Source organism: Ceratotherium simum, chromosome 18, assembly GCF_057802395.1.
Source record: "Ceratotherium simum simum isolate JZ-2026a chromosome 18, ASM5780239v1, whole genome shotgun sequence".
Lineage (NCBI taxonomy): Eukaryota > Metazoa > Chordata > Mammalia > Perissodactyla > Rhinocerotidae > Ceratotherium > Ceratotherium simum.
Genome location: NC_141917.1, coordinates 45,005,645 through 45,030,143, shown reverse-complemented (window position 1 = coordinate 45,030,143; position 24,499 = coordinate 45,005,645). Strand labels below are relative to the sequence as shown.

The window sequence follows — 24,499 nt, the reverse complement described above, 5'->3', positions numbered from 1 at the left end:
GCTGTTTAGAAGGTGAAGGAAACAACATAGCAAACACTAACAGCGTGGTGGGGCAGGAGACTTGTCTAAAAGAGTCCTGATAACCAGGGCCTCCTTTTCTCCCTCTGTGGGAAAACACTTCAGAAGCCAATTCATCTTCAGATGGACATTGGTGAATATTCACCCAGAACTCAAGGGATTTAGCTTGTGAGGTGTAAATAAATGGTTAATGGTCTCAGATAAGCCAGTGTTATGCTCCAGCTAAACTGGTTTCTCTGAAACCCACTGTCTATGCTTCCTTGTAGACCACTGGCTTCTCTTTTCTCTTTAGATATATTAACAACAGATCATGCTAAAGCCATATTGTTCTTTCTTAAGAGACATATCTCTCACCATGATATGTTCCTCTTATTAGTTAATTTATCAGAATTTTAAGACTATCTCCTTCTCCTCTTCAGTCTTCCTTATCTCTGACATCAACTAGTTTGGGCCGGTCATTTAACCACAGAAAGCCTCACTTTCTTATCTGTAAAATGGATTTTAATGGGTCAATGGCTCTTAACTCTAGTTGTTTTTTGGAATCTCCTGAGGAGCTTTTTTTTTTAATTGAAGTAACATTGTTTTATAACATTATATAAATTTCAGGTGTACATCATTATATTTCGATTTCTGTGTAGACTCCATCATGTTCACCACCCAAAGACTAATTACCATCCTGTCACTGTACACATGTGCCCTATCACCCCTTCTGCCCTCCTCCCTCTCCCTTCCCATCTGGAGTTTTTAAAAATGTTGATCCTTGAGTTCCAGGCCACAAAAATTAAAGTAAAACCTCTGAGGGTGTAACTTGAGCATTAGTAGTTTTTTAAAGTTCCTCAGGTATTTAAAAGTCTCCAGGAAGCCAGTATTGAACACTCAGGCCTTTTTTGAACTAATATTCTATGACTCTGCTGTATGATCTTAAATAAATCACTTAACTCTTTACTTCAGGTTTTGTCACTATAAAAAGGGAACTCGAAAGATAACATTGCAAGAAAAAACAAATAGTCTACAAAATGCTCAAAGTTCATAAAAAAAATACATGTTATTAAAAACTCCCAGGAATTTGCAGGCTGGTTAAAATGGCACTAATTTGCATTGATTGCATACTTGAGCATGGGTCAGATTATTCTCCAATTGCTTTACATGGATTTTCTTAATTCCCACAACAAGCATAAGGATGGGTATTATTTCTCATCTCCACTACTTTGGAGATGAGAAAACTGAGGCACAGAGATATTGAATTACCTAGCCAAGGTCATACAGCTCATACCAGAGCTTCAGTTCAACCTCAGACCACGTGACTTGAATCTAGCGCTGGTGCTTTCAACCTCTACCATACCATGAACTGCCCTCTTACTCTGAGTAACCAAATCTGTAAACACCTGATTAAAATCTGCTTTATTCCAAATGGTGTAGTCGAATTCCTTTCTATTTCAGAATATTTGACCTGAGCTAAAAACAGTGGCCCTGACTGTGGGATGTTGGTAGGTTTCACTGGTTAGAGCAGAGCTCTTGCCTGGGTTTTAATGATGCATGAGGGTTTTTAGCAAGTAATGGAAGAGGTATAAAAATAAGATACTGAGGTGTATGATCATGAAGGTCATGATTAAGAATCTTTCTTCTGTTCAATTCACAGAAGAGGAGTGACATGCTCACAATGGGACCTGAGTATGGTAACCTTGTTACTATTATGCAGAAGGATGGAAATGACCTCACGTTTAGCTCCGACTGGACTTAGTAAACTGTTCCAAATAGAATCTTCCCACTTCCATTTATACACAAGGACATGTCCTTATTCCAGACACATCATCTCCTGTCTGCATATCTGCAATAGCCTCTTACTGGCCTTCTTCCTCCTAGCCTGCTCAGCCTACAATACTATATTCTTACAGCTGACAGAGCAATTTCTCTCAAATATAAGTCAGTCCACATCAGCCCCCTGCTTAAGACCCTTGAGGGGTTCCCCATAGTCTTGGAATTAACCGCCAACCCTACTACAGGGGATGGGGCTTTTCATGACCTGGCCTCTGCCTCTTGCTATTATCTCTTCCAGCCTCCTCTCTCACTCACTAGACCCCAGACACATTTGCCTTCTCTCTAGTCCTCCAACACACCTAGTTCATCTGTGCCTTTAGGGTCTGCACTAGCTGCTCCCTTTACCACGATGTCATTTTCCCAGATCTTTCCATGCCCCCCTCGTTCTGTCATTCAGCCTTCCTCTTAAATGTCCCCTCCTCAAGGAGGCTTTCTCTGACCATCCCAGTCTGAAGTACGCTGGTACACATGCTCTCACTCACTCCTACCCCTACACATACTCTCGTTCACTCCCACGCCAGCATGTTTTATTTTCATTATAGCATGTACTTTCACATATATTTGTTTATTCTTTTATCCTCTCATCCTATAGTGTTAATTCCATGAGAAAAGGGACCACGTCTTCTTCACTGCTCTATCTCCAGCAGTGTCTGCTATGTCACATGGAAGGGGTTTAATAAATGTTTATTCAATGAATAGATGAAAGAAAGAAAGATTACTCTGAGAGAATAACATTTGGGCTAAAACAATAGTTTTTTTGATGTTAAACATAAATACACATCAAAGATATAAAATATTTATATATATACATATATATTTCTTCATATACCATATTTGCACACAAACATATATATATACAGTCATGCACTGCATAACATTTCAGTCAATGATGGACTGCATATACAATGGTGGTCCTATAAGGTTAGTACCATATAGCCTAGGTGTGTCGTAGGCTACACCATCTAGGTTTGTGTAAGTACACGCTATGATGTTCACCCTATGATGAACTCACCTAATGACTCATTTCTCAGAGCATATCCCTGTCGTTAAGCGACACATGACTGTACATATATATGTACACACACACACACATATGTAGTTTAGAGAATAATGATAAAATAAGCAGCAGTCTATCAACCAAAGGTAAAGAAATAAAAAATCACCACTACTTTGGAAGCTCCAATTTGCCCATCCCATGATATTATATCATTGCTCATCTCCAGATTAACAACGATCCAGGTTTTTCTGTTAATCATCCACTGCTTTTCTTTATAGTTTTACTACCTATGTGTGTATCTCTAAATAGTTTTGAAAAACTGCAGAGCAAGCACAGACTCAGTTAATGTAGATATGGCAAGATCCCCACTATTAGATGAGGTTCTTGGGAGAAGAGAAGCTGCAATGAACCACGGGACCACAGGCTGCCTAAGCTTCCCTGAGAGCATACAAAGCCCCTTCTGGTGGGCCGGGTTGTCAGTGGGACAGCTCTAGAAAGTGTCGTGAGAACATTCAGCTTGTCTTCAGGCAGCTGGTAGGGCTCTAGTGTGGACCAGACATGCATGTCCAGTGGAGACAAGGTCAGAGCCAGGAGGTTCCTTGTATTTTCTCCTTCTAAGTATGGCCTTTAGGGGAAGGTCAAAGAAGAGAATTTCTGTGGCATAAAGTGTCCCGGCAGCATATTGTCAAGACAAGGCGAGTGCAGGAAAGTACCAGGGCCAGGCTCACTGGGACCTTCTGTCCTTAGGCTTAAAAAGAGTGCAAAATTTTGGCAGTTTCTTACAAAACTAAACTTACCCTCACCATATGATCCAGCAATCACGCTTCTTGGTATTTACCCAAAGTAGGTAAAAACTTATGTCCACACTAAAACCTGCACAAGCATGTTTATAGCAGCTTCATTCATAATTGCCAAAACTTGGAAGCAACCAAGATGCTCTTCAGTAGCTGAATGGATAAATAAACTGTGGTACCTCCAGACAATGGATATTATTCAGCACTAAAAGGAAATGGGCTATCAAGTCATGAAAAGACATGGAAGAACCTTAAATGCATATTACTTAGTGAAAGAAGCCAATCTGAAAAGGCTACACACTGTATGACTCCAACTATATGAAATTTTGGAAAAGGCAAAACTAAGAGGACAAGAAAAAGATCAGTAGTTGCCAGGGGTTGGGGAAGGGAAAGATATGAATAGGCAGAGCATAAAGGATTTTTAGAGCAGTGAAAATACTATGTATGATACCATAATGATGGATAAATGACATTATACATTGGTCCAAACGCACAGAATGTACGACATCAAGAGTGAACCGTAATGTGTGAACCGTAAACTATGGACTTTGGGAGATTATGATGTGTCAATCAATGCAGGTTCATCAATTGTAATAAATGTACCGCTCTGGTGAGGGATTTTGATAATGGGGGAGGCCCTGCATGCGTGGGGGAAGGGAATATATGTGAAACCTCTGTACCTTCCCCTCAATTTTGCTATGAACCTTAAACTGTTCCAAGAAAAGTGTCTCAAAAAAAAATGTGCAAAATAAGCTTCAATAGGATCCATTACTTGCAACTAAAACTGTGATTGATATACTGCACATTTATTTATATATTTTTTAATATACTTTTTTGCACTATGCTTTTAGACCATCTTAGGACAGACTTCACTGGATATGTATTGGAACTCTTCTGTTGTAAGGGACACAGCCACAACTCAAACTGGCTTACAAAAATAGATTTATTGACCTACGTAACTGAAGAGTTCATGAGTTTAATTTTATTGGTAATCTTTTATGTCTCAAACTGCCTGGTGGGTACGTGGATGCTCATTATAATAATTTTCATACCTTCTTGAATATCTGAAATACTTCGAAAGAAATTAAAACAAAATAAATGTGAAGTGGTTGAATTCAGCAGCTCAAGAAATGGCCTCTCTTTCTCTTGGTTGGCTTTCTTTCCTCTGTAAGCCTTCTCCAGCTGGAATCCCCTGTAGCCCCAGGCTTGCTATATTTCCAGCTGGCAGTACAGTGGCAAGAGTGCCTATCTTCTCAACAGTTCCAGAAGTCCCAGAATTGACCACTGGCCCTAGTCAGGTTTCAAACCAATCCTTGGAAGAACTGTTTGGCTAGACATGTGTGGTACTCTGACGGGTTAGGCCAGGCTCACATGCCCCGCTTGGAGCTAATGAATGAGGCTAACCACTTCGCTTCCCCTGCTGACACATGGTTTACCAAAGGATATTGTGGTGTTTTGACTAGGAGAAGGGGAATGGATGCTGGGCAGCAGAAACACAAGGGACCATTTCTGACCTGGTAGGTCATTTAAAGGAAAAAGGACAGGGACAAGACAAACAGTTCCCTCAGGACAGAGAGAGCTATTTCTCAAGTTGTCTCCCAAATTCTGTTGAGATCCTAAGGCAGCTCCAAAGTAGAATTCGTGTAATTAAATTACTGAGAAGTACCAACATTGTCCTATTGGTAGAAGCAGGTAGGGGAATTATATTTTTATCAATAAAACTAGTATTAATATCATCCTTTGTGACAAAGATTCTCTCCTTGACCAAACCCTTGTGAGGCTCCTCTGAGCCCTTTCTTGACCAGGCCTCAAAGTAGGCCTAAAAAGAATTGAAGAAATCCTGACATAGTTTCTAACAGCTCAAGACTGTATCCCTAGGTGTACCCCTTGCCCCCCCTTAAAGTGCCTGCCGAAGAAAACTCAATGCTGCTGAAAGAATTTGCTGTTTGTTCCAGCCAACACCTGAAGATAGAGCCCTCTCCCAGTCTCTGTGGGAGGGTAGAAGCCTAACTTCAATAATGGCCAGTTAACAAACCCTGATGGGTTTCACGTGGACTAACCCCCAGCCCCTTCCCGCTTGTGACAAGTTTTCACTTTTCTGACTCTACTGAGCCTTTGCTCATACCACCCCCCTACTCATTCTCCCTTTAAAACACCTAGACACCTCTGTATAAATCAAAGTTGAGTTCAGTTCACACTGAAATCTTTTCCCTATTGCAATAGGATATCACTGATTATAATCTGTCCTTACCACTTTACCTAGTGTATGGCTTTATCTTTGACATCTGTATCACCAGTAGGAAAAAAACATATTAGAGGTTAAGGGCCAGTATGCTCCAGGAGCAAATGCTTTAGAACCAAAAACCTAGAGAAGACTGCCCTCTACTGGGCAAAAATTTTGGCTTTCTTCTTTTTCACACCCAGTTCTTATATAAAAGTTATCACTATCTTTGTTATGAACATCACTTCTATGCAACTGATCAGTAGACACCATCATACTCAGGCCCGGCAAAACTTGAGCAGGTAGTATGGCTGGCATTCTAGCTGGTCTGCTCAGCTGTGGGTAAACTGCCTAAAAGTACTCGTCTAATGTTTAGGAAGATATCTTTATAAGCCGCCTCAGACTGACAAAACAAACTCAGAAACCATCAAGCTACTCCATATAAATGCAATAACACATCCTTTACATTACAGTATTATAGTACCAAGAGAGTTTGCTGATAACATTTAAAAATTTTTTTAAAGCTTTATTGAGGTATAATTGACAAATTGTGATATATTTAAAGTGTACAATGTGATAATTTGATATACATATAATCGAGAAAGGATTCCCACAATTCAGTTAATTAACACATTTATCACCTCACATATTTTTTTTTGGTGAGAACACTTAAGATATACTCTCTTAGAAAATTTCAATTATACAATAGAGTATTGTCAACTATCGTCACTATACATACTATACATTAGGTCCTTAGACCTTATTCATCTTACAACGGAAAGTTTGTACCCTTTTACCAACCATTCCCCATATTCCCCACCTCCCAGCCCCTGGCAACCACCATTTTATTCTCTGTTTCTATGAGTTCGACTTTTTTGTTAGATTACACATATAAGTGATACCATGCAGTATTTGTCTTTCTCTGTCTGGCTTATTTCAATTAGCATGATGTTCTCCAGGTTCATCTACGTTGTCACAAATGACAGGATCTCATTTTTTTTAAGGCTGAATAGTTTTCCATTGCATACATATACCGCATTTTCTTCATTCATCCACTGACAGATACTTAGGTTCCTGTTTCCATACCTCGGCTATGATGAATAATGCTGCAATGAACATGGGAGTACAGATACCTCTTTGAGATTACAATTTCGTTTCCTTTGGATATACACCCAGAAGTGGGACTGCTGGATTATATGGTAGTTCTATTTTTAATTTCTTGAGGAACGTCCATACTGTTTTCCATAGTGATTGTACCAGTTTACATTTCCACCAAGAATGTAAAAGAGTTCCCTTTTCTCCACATCCTCATCAGCATTTGGTATCTCTTGTCTTTCTGATAACAGACATCCTGTTAACAGGTGTGAGGTGATATCTCATTGTGGCTTTGATTTGCATTTCCCTTTTCATGTATCTGTTGGCCATCATGTCTTTTTTGGAAAAATGTGTATTCAAGTTCTTTGCCCATTTTTTAATTGATTTATTTTGCTATTGGGTTGTATCAGTTCCATGTACATTTTGGATATTAACTCCTTATCAGATAAGTAGATGGCAAATATTTTCTCCCATTCCATAGGTTGTCTCTTCATTTTGTTGATGGTTTCCTTTGCTGTGGAGAAGCTTTTTAGTTTAACGTGGGCTGATGACATTGTTTATCTGCACATTCCTTGACCTTTCTCTTTTTAACCCCTTATTTTGAAAAAAATTTCTTTGCTCCTTGTTCATGGTAGGAAATTTGAAAAATATAGAAACCTTAAAGAGGGTAGTATTGATAAAATTACACTTTAAAAACTGATAAGATACGATGAGCAACAATCCTAAAGTGGTCCTCTCTCCTATTTCTCTATCACAGACTTCTTGGCGTATCCTCTCAGGAGTCCTTTCACTCCTCTGCTGTCCCCCCAGATGGCCACTCTCAGCACAGGACTTTACCTCTTGCTTCACTAAGACCATCACCTGCAGGTGGAGGCTCTGGCTGCTTCCCTTCTCCCCAGCCGTCTCCACAGCTCTCTGCTCATTCCTGCCAGTTTCAGAGGAGGAGCGCTCTTCCTTGTCCTGAAGGCAAGATCCTCCCCTTATCACCCCCACTCCCATTCTATTTCTTCAAATAGTCTTCACTGACCAACATCTCGAATTGCTCTTTTGGTTATAAGCCATTTTACCCTCAAGGATCTGGCCGGATAGTATTGTAAACAGGATTCTATTTTCCTCATCATCACTGCCCAACTTTTTGACTATTAACTCTATCCCACCTGCAGAAACTGCATTCACAAAGTTACTATCTCATTATTATTCTCCTTGACCTTTTTGCAATGTTTGGAGCTTTTCATTACCTTTCTTTTTTGCCACCATACTTCCCTTCTAGAGTCTCTTCTGCCTTATCTTGATTCTCTCCCTAAGCCTCTAAATTTTTCCATTCTTTTCTGTCTCTTTAAGTCCTCTAATTCACAGGACTTCACACGTTTTGGTCCATGTACTCCCTAATAAAATAACTGTGAAAATTATGAACAAACTCATACATTTTTAAGTTGCTATGCAAATTTTTTTCGTAAGATTGAGGGTGATAAAGAATATAATATCTGATATAGTGGATATTATATGTGTGCCTTAAATACGTTTTTGCCAAAACTACGGAGCTGCACCTTCAGTTTATGGAGAACTTCCACTATATAATTTAATTGGCAAACACAGTCTTCACTGTCAAACTAATCAATCAGAAAATTGACTTTGTATTCTACCTCAAATAAATGTGTTAATACCTGTCTCTGTGACAATCACCTTGCTTCTAAACTCTAAGTCTTAGGGGGGAAAAACGAAGAGAATAAAAAAGAAAAAAGAAAAGAAATGAGGCACGAGGCCTTGCCACAGGTTTGCTACTTGAAGGAAGCTTCTCACAGAAGCTCTGCAGACTCACATTTTCTCTTTGTTTTGAGGGCTCCAGAGATATTTACACCTGGTGGAATTGTACGAGAGTAAATTCTGGATGGATGGACAGATGGATGGATGGGTGGACACATGGATGGACAGGTGAGAGGTATGCTCTCCTATTGTAAAATGGGAGAAGGGCAATTGCGAAGGAGAAATTGAGAGAGGAGAACAAGCAGATGGGGGTATTCTCAGACAGATCACCTTCAGGAATCAGTTCATGAAACAGCTGGGAATTTGTAAACTAATTCTCTTGAAACTACGTGTGCCCCAGTACTCCTCGAAACATCTTTAGGTACATGCATATCCTCATTTGAAGTGACTTTTCTACAAATTCAGTTATTTGTTACCTTCTCTATATTTTTTCTCTTGGAGAATTGAGTCATTCTCAGGAATCCAATTATCACCTCTAGGTGGATGACTCAGAAATCTACTGATCTCTTCTTGCATTTACAAGCACCAATCCGATGTTTCTATTTGAGGAGCTCACATTTAACTAGAGATTTTACTTCGTAGTCAGCATGATAATAAAATCTATAAATTTTTGTGTAAAGGTTTCTCTTCAAGTACTCCCAGCCTGAGATAAAATTCAACTATATCACCAACAAACTGGCTTGAACTGGCACTGGACAAATGCAAAATCCCTGTCTTCTAGAAGGCCCTCTGTCTCTGCCCAATCTCTGGGTGATTCAATAAGCCTCATGCAGATTCAGAGTGACGATTAGGTGTGCCACCTTTTCTGTGAGCAAGGAGGAGAAATAAAAGTATATTAATATGAATATAATATATATGCATATAGATAGCTAAGTAGGTAGGTAGATATACTATATAGACAGATATTTTAGATATATAAATATATATTTTGACAAGATATATAGATAGATATTTTCTGAAAGAAAGTCTGCAAGGTAAACCAGACATTAATGAAAATATCTACTGGTTAGGGATGGTGGTGGGGCATAAACAGTGTCAAGAGAACAGAAATGGAAGCAAGACTTTTTTTTGTCTTTTGTGAGAAAGATTAGCCCTGAGCTAACATCTGTTGCCAATCCTCCTCTTTTTGCTGAGGAAGACTGGCCCTGGACTAACATCTGTGCCCATCTTCCTCTGCTTTATATGTGATGCCGCCACAGCATGGCTTGACAAACAACCCGGGATCTGAACCCCGGACCACCGCAGTGGAGTCAGCACACTTACCTGCTACACCACCAGGCCGGCCCCAGAAGCAAGACTTTTTGGAGTATACTTCTACGTAATTTTGACTTCTGAACCATGTAAATGTTATATACATTCAAAAAAAGTAATCCCTAAAATTGAAAATATTTTAAAAGGAAAGACACTAACTATATCAAAATTTAACATAACCATACAGAGGAAAGAATTACTTTAGATGACTCTAGAATATCATATCCTTGCTGAAAACTCTTGGAAGAAAATATTCTAAGGACAAAAAGAGCTTCAAATTCAGTGGTTTTATTGTTAACAGTAATACTGGTATTGTTATTTGGAAATCATTTTATGTATAGAGTTAAAGCAAATAAATGATTATGTCACTATCATTATAACATAAATTTCATTTTAAGAGATGAGTTATAAATTAAATAAAACCCTGTAATCCAAATTCAAATTGACAAATGTCAATTTAAACTAATGATTTTAAAAAATGTATCTCCTATCTTTGTTGTCTGAACGGGCCTGCATTTAAAAAAAGTAGTGAATATAATTGATTAATACACTTGAAATATATAAAAATTCATGAGACCACAATGTTATTTAAAAAAAAAGTAAACGTAAACAAAAACTTCCTTGCCCACATTGGAGGTGACTGTTACACCAAATCCTTATTCTGAAAATTGGTAACTAAAGGGAATGTATTAATTTACTCTTGTAGTTGAGGGTAACAAAATTACTCCAATTGATGAGGAAATTTTTTTCCAGTTTTATTGAGATATAATTGACATACAGCACTGTACGAATTTAAGGTATACAGCATAATGATTCAATTTACATATATCATGAAATGATTACCACAGTAAGTTTAGTTAACATCCATCATCTCATACAGATACAAAATAAAAGGGAAAAAAATATTTTTTCCTTGTGATGAGAACTCTTGGGATCTACTCTCCTTTTTATATATATCACACAGCAGTGTTAACTATAGTCATCATGTTGTACATTACATCCTTAGCACTTACTTATCTTACAACTGGAAATTTGTACCTTCTGACCATCTTCATCCAATTCCCCCATCCCCCACCACCCACCTCTGGTGATGTGGAAATATTTTTATAGAAGAATACCAACTAATAAATGTAGAAGTAATGGACGGTACCAGAAAATTGCCATTCTGCAACCACAAACGAAGTAACTGGTTCTATTAAGAATCATCAATGTGGGATCAAATCATTAGGTGAACAGCCGATGGACAAATTTTCCCGTATCACTCCACAGATTAACTGCCAATAACACGGCGGGGGGCCACTTTATAATGGTGAGATCTGGCTGCTACCACCTGAACACAGACATCAAACTGACTGTCAGGAACAGTGGGCACCATGCGCCTCCTGCTGGGATGCAGTGGGAATTACACAGTGTTCTCTACAATGTATTCTTACTAAAACATGCTCAACCAAACCTAAATCAGTCTGCATTTCTAACTTCAAGTTTAAGAAGTTTGTCTAGAGGACAAAGGAATAAATTAAATGAAACCACCAGGGAAAAAGAAAAACAATCCAGAAAACTGACATTTTACAAGACATCTAGCCTAGTCTCTTCAAAAAGCCAAAGGGTAAGTGGTGACTTGCAGATTAATCAAGTTAGGAGTCATAACAGAAAATGCAGCCCGTGGTTCTTGATTGGCTCTTAGTTTGAAAAAATTAGCTATAAAATGCATTTTGGGAGTAAGCGGGAAAACGTGAATATGAACTAGGTATTAGATATTAAGGAATTACTGTTTATTTTGCAAGGTGTGATGAAAGTATTATAGCTATATATGAGAATTTACTCATTTTAAGAGATACATGCTGCAGTATTTAAGGATAGCACATTATGATGTTTATAACATGCTTTTAAATGGTGAGAGTGAGTGGGGGGAATATGTATAAATAATTGTTGAATCTGGTGGTGGATATGTGGGTATTCACTGTACACTTCTTTCCACAGTTCTATATATTTGAATTTTTTCACAATGATGATAAACACAAATAGGCTCCATGCTGCCCACCTGTCATTGCTGCTCCACGGTGAGGAGCCAGCATCCCAGATCTCCCCCTCTCCACCAGGGCTCTGCCCCTCCCCATGGTTGGAGATCCTGGGTTGCTAGTGATCTCTTACCATGTGTCAGGCACTGCTCTAAGCACACTCTATGCATTGGCTTATTTATTTATTTATTTATTTGGTGAGGAAAATCAGCCCTGAGCTAACATCTGCCAATCCTCCTCTTTTTTTTTGCTGAGGAAGATTGGCCCCGACCTAACATCTGTGCCCATTTTCCTCCACTTTATACGAGACGCCGTCACAGCATGGCTTGACAAGTAGGGAGTCAGTGCGCGCCCAGGATCGGAACCTGTGAACCCCGGGCTGCCGAAGCAGAGCACGCACGCTTAACCATTTGTGCCACCGGGCCGGCCCCAATATTGGCTTATTTAATTACAACAACCTAATCAAATACTGTAGTCCCATATTACAGAAGAGGAAACTGAGGCACAGAGAGGTTCAGTAATTTACATAAGATCAAATCTACGATATGTCTAGTCTTCTCAATATGTCTAGTCTTCTCAATAGTTTTATACTTATAAATTTGTTTATCCAAAAAATAATTGAGTTCCTACTCTATGCCATGTACTGTTTTTTGTACAAATGTTGTATGTTGTAGACAGTGAAGAAAGCAACGGACCTGTCCTCATGGAGCTTTCATACCTGTGGGGAAGAAAAATAACAACCAAATAATTAAGTAATAGAAAGCAAGGTATGCATCAGAAATCTTGATTAGATGATAGAGTAACAGAAGGAGGGCAGACCAGGAAAGCCTCTTTGAAGAGCTGAACTCTGTCATTAAAAAACATTTTTAGGGGTTGGCCCCATGGCCAAGTGGTTAAAGTTCTGCACGCTCTGCTTCAGAGGCCTGGGTTCGTGGGTTCGGATCCCCAGCGTGGACCTACTCCACTCATCAGCCATGCTGTGGAGGCATTCCACATACAAAATAGAGGAAGATTGGCACAGATGTTAGCTCAGGGCTAATCTTCCTCAAGCAAAAAAAGAGGAAGACTGACAACGGATGTTAGCTCAGGGTGAACCTTCCTCACCAAAAAAAAAATTTTTATATGTATTTTTGAATAGGTAATCTATTCTCTTGATTCAAACATTAAAACCTATTAAAAAAGTAATCAGAAAAGTAAACAATCTACCTGCAAAAATAAATGTATCAACAAGGAAATGGAAAAAACCCTATTGTTATTAGTTTCCTATTAATCTTTCCACAAATTATGCTTTATGCATATTTAAGACTATATATATTATTTTCCCCTCCCTTTTTACTCCGGAGAAACATGCTTTACTATACCGTATGCTGTCCTACTTGATTTTCACAATGTTTATTCTGAAGATCTTACCATATCAATACTTAATAGCTTCTTCACTTTGTTTTTACAATTGCCTACATTTTTCATTATATGAATGTACCACCATTTATTTAACCAGTCCTCTATTGATAGGTACTTAGGTTTTTACTAGTCTTTAGTTGTTACAAACAATGCTCCAATGAATAATCTTATACATCCGAGGTCGGCAAATTGTTTCTATAAAGGGCCAGATAGTAAATATTTTAGGCTTTGTAGGCCATGTGGTCTCTGTCACAACTACTCAACTCTGCTGTTGTATCCTAAAGGCAGCCGTACACAATATGTAAGCAAACAGGTGTGGCTGTTTTACAACAAAACCTTATTACAAAGCAGACACTGGACTAAATTTGGTCCATAAGCTTCCTTATTTGCTGATGTCTGTTATTCATCATTTTATATATGGGATTATCTCCATAGGAAAAATTCCTAGAAGAGAGTATATGAATTTCTAATTTTGACAGATTCTGCCAAATTGCCTTTCACTGAGATTGTACCAATTTGCATTCCCACCAGCAATATACAAGAGTTCTTATTTCATCAATGCTTCATCAATACAGCGTTCACACAAACTTGGGGGATTTTGCCAATTTCATAGATAAAAAATGGTATTTCAGTATAGTTCTAATTTCTGTTTCTCTTCTTATTAGTGAGGTTGAGCCAGTATAAGAACCATTTGTTTTCTGTTGGCTAATGGGTCTTTTTTTCATCAACTTGTAGGAGCTCTTTATATAAGAGAAAGATAAGCCTCTGTGATATGTTGAAAATAATTTTCCCAGTTTGTTATTTCTCTCTTGACTTCACTTACTTTTTTTAATGAAAAGGTTTTGTTTTTATATAGCCACATTCATGTATCTTTTCTTTTATGGATTCTAGATTTTGTGTAATAGTTAAAAGATCTACCACACTCCAAGGCCATAAAATAACTCCCCCCATATTGTCTTATAATTTTATATTTTATACTTCAAACTTTCATCTGTTTGGAATTAAGGCAGGTATGAAGCATAGAGTAGATCCTTTTACTTTCTTTCCCAGTGGTTACTAAGTTGACCCTGTGGCATTTAGCAAATACTCTACCTAAACAGTGAGGTAAACCTCACTGATTTCAGTTGACAACTTTATACAATATTAAAATACTATACATGTTGGGCCTATTTCTGGACTTTCAATTATGTTCCATTGATTTACCTGACCATTCATGTGCCAATATCACATCATTTTAATTACTGAAGCTTTATGGTATATTTCAGTACTTGATAAGGCTAATCCCCCCAACTGCTCTTTATTTTAGGGTTTTCCTTCACATTCTTGCTAATTAAAGTAACTTTATTTAGATTGAATTTAATTTATAATTTAATCTAAGGAGAATTGACAACTTTAAGATACATTGTGTCTTTCTCTCCAAGAACATGGTACAGCTTTCCATTTGTCCAGTCTTCTGTACCTTTTCAAGAGTTTTCTTCATATAGGTTGCACATGTTTCTTATTTATTCTTAGGTATGTTAGCTTTTTGTTGTTATTGTTGCTTTTGCAAGTAAGATCTTTTCTCCCATTACATTTTCTAACTGCTACTGATTTCTGTGTACCAATTTCTGTACCCTGCTACTGAATTCCATGCTTTATAGTGATTCTTTTTGAATTTATTCCCTAGGGTTTTCCAGGAATACAGTCACATCATCTGTATAAAGTGATAGTTTTATTTCCTTTCCATTTTAATACCTGTAGTCTCTCTTTAATTACAAGGTCCAGTACTTCTGGTAGAGCAGTAATAGTAACAAAGATGAGCATCCTGGCTGTTTCCTAACTTTAGTTCTAGAGCTTCTACTGTTTCCCCACTAAGTGTGATGCTAGCTTTTAAGTTGAGGGCTATATTTTATCACTGTAGGTAAATATCTATTGATTCTTAATTTAGTGTTATTCAGACTAGATGCTGACTTTATCAAATGCCTCTTAAGCATTTATGAAAATGATCGTTTGATTTTCTCTTTGTCTATTAATATAAATCATTAATATTGCATTATGTTTGTAGATCAGTGATACTGAATTCTCAATACTGAAGAATCCTTGCATTCTTGGAATAAACTCTACTTCATCATGATGTAATGTTCTGTTACTATGCTGCTAGGTTTTCTTTGCTAATGTCTTATTTTAAAACTTCCATAAATATTCATGAGGTAGATTTGTCTGTAGTTTTCCGTGCATAATCTTGGTCAGGTCTTGATGTCAATGTATGGCTGTTCTAAGTTTTTATTTAATTTTACCATTGGAACAGCTTAAATAGCATTAGAATTATTTAACTTTAACCGTTTCACAGAATTGCCCTGTGAAACCATCTAGGCCTGATGTCTTTTTAGGGGGCAGTTCTTTGACAACTTCCTCTGCTTCTTCTGTGGAAATTGGTCTGTTTAAATTTTTTAATTTTTCTGGGGTCAGATTTGATAAATATTTTCTTAGGAAAGTGTCCGTCTCATCTTAGATTTAAGTTATTTATATGGAATAAAGTACTCTCTAATTATTTAATTTTCCTCTGTGGTTATTTTGTTTGAGTACATTTTCTTTCTCTGTGCCAACTTCTATTTTGAGGAAAAGAATAGAATCTGGGCTAGCTAACAGTTTACCTGTTTTATTACTTTTTAAATAGATTTATTTTCATTTTTCTTCATTTATTAACAAACATTCAAAGCTATGATCTTGCCTCTGAGCATTATTTTAGCGCAGAGTTTCCTAACCTCAGTGATACTGACGTGGCGGGCCAGGTACTTCTTTGTTGTGGAGAGCTTTCTGGTCCATTCCAGGATATTTAGCAGCGTCCCTGGTCTCTACCTACTAGATGCCAATAGCATCCCCACCCCCAGTTGTGACAGCCAAAAATGTCTTTGGGGCACAAAATTGTCCCAGTTGAGAACCACTGCTTTAGCTATATACCACAAGTCCTGATGGCTAGTGTTTTCTCATTTTTCCTACATATTCTAAAATTGAGGTTTGCATTTTTTATATGATCCAACTGTTATTTATGATAGATTTTTAAATACAAATTCTGAACAACTATGGTCATTTTTGACAGACCTTACAAATATTCTGGAGTCTTTCTCCCTAGTTTTACTAAAAAGGGAGTTTGTGGTTTTATTATCCATTCTCCTTTCAGATGGTTTCCTGGATTACAAAGAAAAAGTGCTAAATTACTATAGTCATTGTTACAGGAAGTTCCTCATAGTTAATATTTATTGAACACAATATATTTCAAGCACTTCAAAGCATTTTATATGGACTAGTTCATTTAATTCTCACAATAATCCTATCTGGTAGGTATTATCATCTCCAGTTTCTAGATGGGGAAAGACTCAAAATAACTTGCCAAAGATCTCATAGCTAATAAGTGAAGTATAAATAATTCTTTAAAAGGCTTTAGTTAATAAAAACAGCTCAGTTCCAAGGGGGAAGAATAATAATGTAAGGTCAGCCTTTGGTGGACAAGGCGAGAGCAAGGTGTGACACTATGCTAACTGGTTGTTCCAGAGTGGCTCGTGTCTAGGGTATTTCAGCAAACTTGAGTTGTAGCTCTTCCTGTCCCCCATGGAAGAGGCTTTACTGAGAGGGACAAAAAAGTACCTGAGAGTAGATGTGAAACAAAGAATAGCTTTACATCTATATGTGTGCCTTCCTTTGCGATGACCCTAGAACTCCTCCTCAGGGGAAGAAGTTCCTGGGGTTACAGAAGCCACCAAAGTGGGCAGTCACTGGGGCGGAACTAGTTAACCCCCATGCATTGGAAGAGATGGCATGCACTTTGTCACTGTGTGATAACGACCCTTTGTTTATCAAGCTGCAGTTGGATAAATACTCTACATTTATAAGCTGAACATCTTTAACTCTTTCTTCTGTATTAAGAGCAGTGTTTTGGAATAGCTCTAATGATCTTCACTTCTGTCCTTGTGTTGTATTGAAGGCTTTGGTGGCAAGTTAAAACTAAATCTAGCCAGATTTTTTTTTTCCTGGTTTTTGATTTCCCACTTGTATTACCCACAGATTTCCCAATAAAGTAATTTTTCAAGGTTAATGAACAAGTGACTAGTTTTTTTCAAATAGTCTTAAAGATAGTAAAATGGGATCTCATAAAATGTCAGTATTGAAATAGAATGACAAAAGAGAGTTCTTTACTTTCAAGAAAGTGTTTTTAAGGAGCTATAGGTTGATGTTGGTCCATGCGTAAAATTCCAATTGAATGAGATTTCATTGTGAAGTTTGTGATGAACACTCTGAAGAATCTAAACTCAAATGGACTATAGTCCAGATAGTATAGTATAAGGACAAAGTTCCTCCTCTATTATTATTTTTCAAGCATACATTTGAAGAAGTGGTCTTAAATGAACAGGAAATTCAGTAGTACATGTGTGGAGGATAAGCAAACTGCAAGAATTCAAAAGGGGAAGAGAGGAAGACGTCATTGAAAAAAACGTTTTTTAAGAAGTCAGTGAGATATGTTTTTCATATTAATACTTACAAAAAGTTTTCACTTCCAAGAATGAGGAAAAACTAAAAAACCTTTAGCTTGTTTTTGTTTGTGTTATATTCACTTAATAATTTGTTTATTTAGAAAATGTTAAATGAATTGACTTTAGAAAATAATTGTGCCCTTTAAGATAGATTCAAAAGTTTGATTACTCTTTATGCCGATGCTACACAACGCAAAGACATGGTGGGTATGACTTAAAGGCACAGCTGCGTTTTAAACAACCTTAAAAACTTTATAGCACTGATTGGCGTTATCATCTTGTACCAGTAGAGGGAGATCTAAGGCCACCACAATAAATTAGTAGCTTCAGTTTGTGCAAAAGTGAATGGGGGCAGAGAGTTGCTTTCAAACCTTGTTATTACCACGTCTAGAAAATAGATAGATGGATAGGTAGGTGGATAGACAGACAGACACACAGATGAATGAATAAAAGTTTTGGTCAAATATTTTGATAAATGTATAATATAAACTGTCACCAAAGATTACTGGCAGGATTTGCCACAATTTTACTCATTTACAAAATGCCAGCATGTCAAAATGAACGTAGTATAAAAATATTTAACATACTTAATATTTAAATTTAAATCATACAATTAACCTTTTATTTTATATTCATTATGTTATATTCATACTTTTCAAAGAGTTAGATATTAAATTCAAATATGCAATCAACTGAATATATTGTGATGAACACAAAATGTGGCTTGGCCTCTTTTCACCTTCCAGATTGAAGCCTCAGCTGCCCAGGATATTTGGACTCAGACTGGCCATGCCCAGCCCACCCCTGCAGCCTCAGCCACGTGCTCATACATCAAAATGTTCTTCTTTGTTTCACTTCCGTCACGACAGTATGCTCATCAGAAATGTTTATTTTTTTACCTGGATTTAAGGTACTCATAATTGGACTAACCATACTCCTTGGCTCATGACATAGTTGTTACTGGTCTCTGCATGCATGCATGCATGCATGCTCCTTTTGAGTATTCCTATAATCCAACCCAAGAACTAAATCATTGACAATAACTTATATGGACCCGTATGTTCTTTCCATCTCCTATATCCCTTGCCTAAAGATACAAGGTATCCACTATCCTAAATTTTGTGTCTGACATTTCCTTGTTTTTTTAAATAGTATTTTAAATTAACATATATGCATGCATAAACAAAATATTTAGATTTAGTTCTTGAATTTTACAAAACTCAACATTAAGATTTATTCATACCAATGTGGATTATCTGTAATTCACTGGTTTTCACATAATATCCCATTATGTGTTATGTACCACCATTTATTGATCCATTCTCCTATCTTATGGGCACTTGGTTTGTGTCCGTTTTTTTGCTATTATTAAAAGTGCTGCCATGGCTATGCTTGTATATGTCTCCTGGTATATACGCGCAAGCATTTCTCTTGCTGGGTTGTAGGGTATAAGAATGATTGATTTACTCTCCCAGCACAATTGTATAAGCAAATTGTTGATCTACATCATCTTCAACACCTGCTTGATATTTTTAGGCTTCCGAATTTTTACCTATTGAATGAGTTTAAATTCTTGATTTGCATTTTCCTGATTATTAATGGCTTTGAGAATCTCATCTTGTTTACATCTTGGCTACAAATAGTTCCTTTTCCATGAAATGCTTCTTTATGTCTTGCACTCATTTTTCTGTTGGGTCATTTTTCTTATCAATATGTAGGAGCCATTTATATATTCTTGTACTAATTCTTTGTTGGTTATATGAATGCAAATATCTCTACCAATGTATAGCCTGTCTTTTTACTTTAAGGTGTCTTTCGATGAATCAAATTTCTTAATTTTAATTTAGCCAAATTTATCAATCTTTTGTTATAGAGTTAATGCTTTTTGCATGTTAAGAAATCTTTCCCTTTATTAAAGAGACCATCCTTTCCCCACAGTATATTCTTGGATATATATAAAGGATAGTCTCTTCAATAGCTGGTGTTGGGAAAACTGGACAGCCACATGCAGAAGAATGAAACTGGATCACCATCTTTATGCCATACACAAAAATCAACTCAGTTCAAAATAGAATAAAGACTTGAATGTATGACCTGAAACCTTAAGCTCCTAGAAGAAAACACAGGGAGTAAGATCTTTGATATGAGCTTTGGCAATGATTTTTTGGATTTGACAACAAAAGCAAAGGCAATAAAAGCAAAAATAAACAAGTGGGACTACATCAAACTAAAAAGCTTCCGCACAGCAAAGAAAATCATCAACACAATGAAAAGGCAACCTACAGAATGCAAGACAATATTTATAAATCAAATATCTGATAAGAGGTTAATATCCAAAATATAGAAAGAACTCATACAACTCAATAGCACAAAGACAAACAATCTGATTTTAAAAATCAGCAGAGGAATTGAATAGACATTTTTCCAAAGAAGACATACAAATGGCCAGAGGTACATGAAAAGGTGCTCAACGTCACTAATCATCAGGGAAACGCAAATCAAAACCACAATGAGATATCACCTCACACATGTTAGAATGGCTATTATCAAAAAGGCAAGAGATAACTGTTGGTAAGGATGTGGAGACAAGGGAACCCTTGTGCATTGTTGGTGAGAATGTAAATTGGTACAGCCATTACAGAAAACAGTATGGAGGTTCTTCAAAAAATTAAAAATAGAATAACCATACGATCCAGCAATCCCACTTCTGGGTATATATGCAAACGAAATAAAATCATAATCTCAAAGAGATATGTGTACTAACATATTCATTGCAGCATTATTCATTCATGATAGCCAAGGTATGGAAACAACCTAAGTGTCCATCAATGGATGAATGGATAAAGAAAATGTGGTATATATATATACAACGTATTATTATTCAGCCATAAAAAAAGAAGGAAATCCTGCCATTTGCAACAACGTGGATGGACCTTGAGGCGTTATGCTAATTGACATAACTCAGACAGAGAAAGACACTGCATGTTCTCACTTATCTGTGGCATCTAAAAAAAAATCAAACTCATAGATACAGAGAACAGACTGGTGGTTGACAGAGGCAGGGAGCAGGGGGGAACGACAAAATTGGTGAAGGTCAAAAGGTACGAACCTCCTATTATAAGAGAAATAAGTCCTGCTGGTGTAACGTACAGCATGGTTACTATAGTTAACAACACTGTATTATTTATTTGAAAGTTGCTAAGAGAGATCTTAAGTTTTCATCACAAGAAAAAAACTTCGTAACTATTTGTGGTGATGTCAAGTTACTGTTAACCATTTCACAATATATATATATATCAAATCATTATGTTGTACACCTAAAACTAATACAATGTTATATGTCAATTATATCTCAATAAAGAAAAATTTTCCCTATTCCATGCTCAGAAAGTTGGTTGCCTATACTTTCTACTAATATTGTGTTTTGTTCTTGATCTTTAAGTCCTTACTCCATCTGGAGTAGATTTTTTTTGTACGTTGTGTATGAATCACGTCCCCTCAAAATTCACATATTGAAGCCCTAACCCCCAGTACCTCAGGACGTGACTATGTGGAGCTACGGCCTTTAAAGAGGTAAAGTTAAATGAGGTCATATGGGTGGGCCTTAATCCAATCTAACTGCTGTCCTTATAACAGGAAATTTGGACATACAAGGAGACACCAGGGATGCTCTCGAACAGAGGAAAGATCACGTAAGGATACGGTGAGAAGGCAGCCACTTGAAAGCCAAGAAGAGAGGTCTCAGGAGAAACCAAGCCTGCCCACACCTTGCTTTTGGACTTCTAGCCTCCAGGACTGTGAGAAAATAAATTTCTGTTGTTTATGCCTGTCTGTGGTATTTTGCTACGGCAGCCCTAGAAAACTAATGCAGTGTGAGATATGGATTTCTTTTTTTTTTTTTAATATGGAAAAATCATTTGTTTCTAGTTCCATTTACTGAATAGTCCCTACTTTCCTCACTGATCTGTCATGCCTCCTCTGTCATATATCAAAATTTCATATACATGTGACACTATTTCTAGGCTCTTTATTCTATTCCATTGGTCAGTCTATCCCTGTGAGAGTACCAGACTTTCTTAATTGCTATGGCTCTGTTGTTAAGTCGTGAAACCTGGTAGAGAAATGTGTTCCCCCTTTTGTTCTTCTTTAAAGCCACTTTGCTACTTTTCATCACTTAAACTTTCACATAAAGTCTACAATCAGTTTGTCAAGTTTTACTAAAAATCCTATTGGGATTTTAACTGTATTTGCAATAAATCAATAAACTGCAGAGAAATATTTTGTAATTAAAGATTCATCTCCACTGGAAAGTATATTTCCTTTTTTGTTCTATGTACTACACTTTTGGTTCTGTCCACATGATGGCACCACAAACCAAAAAATCAAATTTTCACAGTTGGACAGAAGGCCCTGTAACACATATATAGCGTTAATATTTTATCAAATGCCCGAACGTTTTGGAGGACAGACCTGAATTTCATTTGGAATGTTCAATAGTCTATCAAACGTTTAAGTACATTTGGTAAAAATACATATAATAGTATATGATAATCAAGCAACTGAAATAATAATGAACAATATGGCAATTTGTCCTTCACAGTCCTTATCTTAGAGGGCCATAAACAAATATAGATAAAAATGTTCATTATCAACCAATAAAATGAAAGCATAGTGTAAAAATAGTTCTGGAAACTAAGGTAGTATTTTCTCAACCAGCAAGCCTACCACAGGCTAGTGAACACGTTGCATAAATCTGGGGAGCAAGGTGACCCCTGGGTTTATGAATAAAGGGGAGGATGATGTAATTCTTCATTTTCACCCTCAGCCCCACCCCTTATTCCAGCCCTGATAATCTCAGGGTAAAGTCTACTTTCACTTAAGAGAAACATGCCCGGGCTTGCCCGGAACTGATTACAGAATCAAAAAGGAAAGAGACAGTGACTTTCCCTTTCTACCCTGTAATGCCAAAGAACCTCCTTTCTACATTCCATTGGAAGTACTTGAGACAGAATGTCTTTGAAAATGTTTAAATGATACTATGTATACCTAAACATAACTGACTGGAGCAAACTTTTTCTAAGTATCTTCCAGGGGTTTATTAATCTGCTATTCTAAGGAGCACTGGATGGAATTTAGTCAAAAAACTGCTGACCCCATCTTGTTAACTTAGATAAAAAGATTTGTCTACTGCTAATGATCATAATTTGGATGATCTACTAAAATACATATAGAGAGAATACCTACTCTCTAAGCCCCAGTTTCCTCATCTGTAAAATGAGAATAACAATATTTCCCACTCAGAATTGTTGTAGGATAAAATAAGACATTTCAAAATACTACACAAGGTGCCTTGCACATAAATGCTCAATAAATGTTACACTATGGTCATTAGAGCAAGAAAAAATGGTGTTCCTAGGTTGGCAAAACTAAACAGCAAAATCTGGAAATAGGAAACAGCCATGTTGTAGCCCACCTGCCTTTGCTGCTCCCCTCACCCCACCACTCTCGCATCTCAGAAGGCTTTGGATCCACTCTCCCAGCACCAGGGCAGCTACTTGGCTTAACGAGCCATTTAAACAACGCACTCTGCATAACCCTTTTGGAATAAGAAGTGATAGATGATTTTCATTGTAAAACCGTAATTAGCACCAGGAGCGCCTTCACCACCACTTACTGTCAAAGAAGGCCCACACTGTCGTTAACCCGCTGCCCACTCACACCGCTGAGCTTCTAGAACATTTCAGGAGATGGCGCCCTTGCTTCCCTGGCAACCTGAAGGCGAAGCCGTCACAAGGCGCCGGCCTCCCTCTCCAAGACGAAGGCCTGACCTCCGCGGAGGCCTGCTCTAGGGTGCTGGGCAGAGGCCCCACGGGCCTAAGTGGGACTCGGCCACGGTCAGCCGACAGGCCCCAGCCAGAGTCGGCCTCGTTCAGAAGCGGCAGTGGGCTCGGGACACCCTGTCTGCGAACCCTCGTCTTTCACAGGCACGGCCTCCCCGCTGTGCCTCCATCTGAACAGAGCTAGTGGGGTAAAGGCCCGGGGGCAGCAGCGCCTGGGGGCCGGCGCGGCGGGCGGGCGGCCGCCCTGAAGCCCTCCAGACGGCCAGGGTGCGGCCTCACGTGCCTACGCAATGGAGGCCGGGCGCACTCACACCTCGACCCTGCAGGCGGTGGGACTGCGGCGGAGGGGACCTGCGTTTGCAGAAGCGCCCGGCGGGGCTCGGATCACCGCACCGCCCGGCCACCGGCCGGCGGGGGTGGCGGGGCGGGGCTGAGGGGAGGGGCGGGGCCAGCCTCCGCCCTCGGGTTTCCAGTTCAAACCCAGAACCTCGGAGCATTAGAAGAATGGGCTGGCGGTCCCGGGGACGACTGGACGCCCGTGCCGGCAGCGCGGTTGTGGCGAGTGGCCCCCGCGCACCCCTGTTCGCACGCCTGTCGGAAGCCAGACGCCAGCGGCCCTTCCCGCCCTCCCTCTCAGCCCTGCGCGCTCGGGCGGCCGGTGGGCGGGGCGTCGTCCGTGACGTCGCATCCCGTGCCGAGTCCCCGCCCCCTGCTTGGCCCGTATATAAGACTTCGCCGGGCGTTCGCACTCGCACAAGTGGACGGCGGTGTGGG

At 38.4% G+C, this 24,499-nt stretch overlaps 1 long non-coding RNA gene across 2 annotated transcripts; it reads left to right on the top strand.

Moving 5' to 3' along the window:
- The first annotated feature begins 7,418 nt into the window (after window positions 1–7,418).
- LOC147914634 (uncharacterized) lies at window positions 7,419–22,188 on the top strand. 2 transcript variants are annotated; one of them, XR_015555115.1, is made up of 3 exons: window positions 7,419–8,882; window positions 9,907–10,047; window positions 21,522–22,188. It is a non-coding gene; the product is annotated as an uncharacterized LOC147914634 (long non-coding RNA). The 2 variants fall into 2 exon arrangements; XR_015555116.1 differs by lacking the exons at window positions 7,419–8,882; window positions 9,907–10,047 and adding an exon at window positions 18,604–18,795.
- The last annotated feature ends 2,311 nt before the right edge of the window (window positions 22,189–24,499 follow it).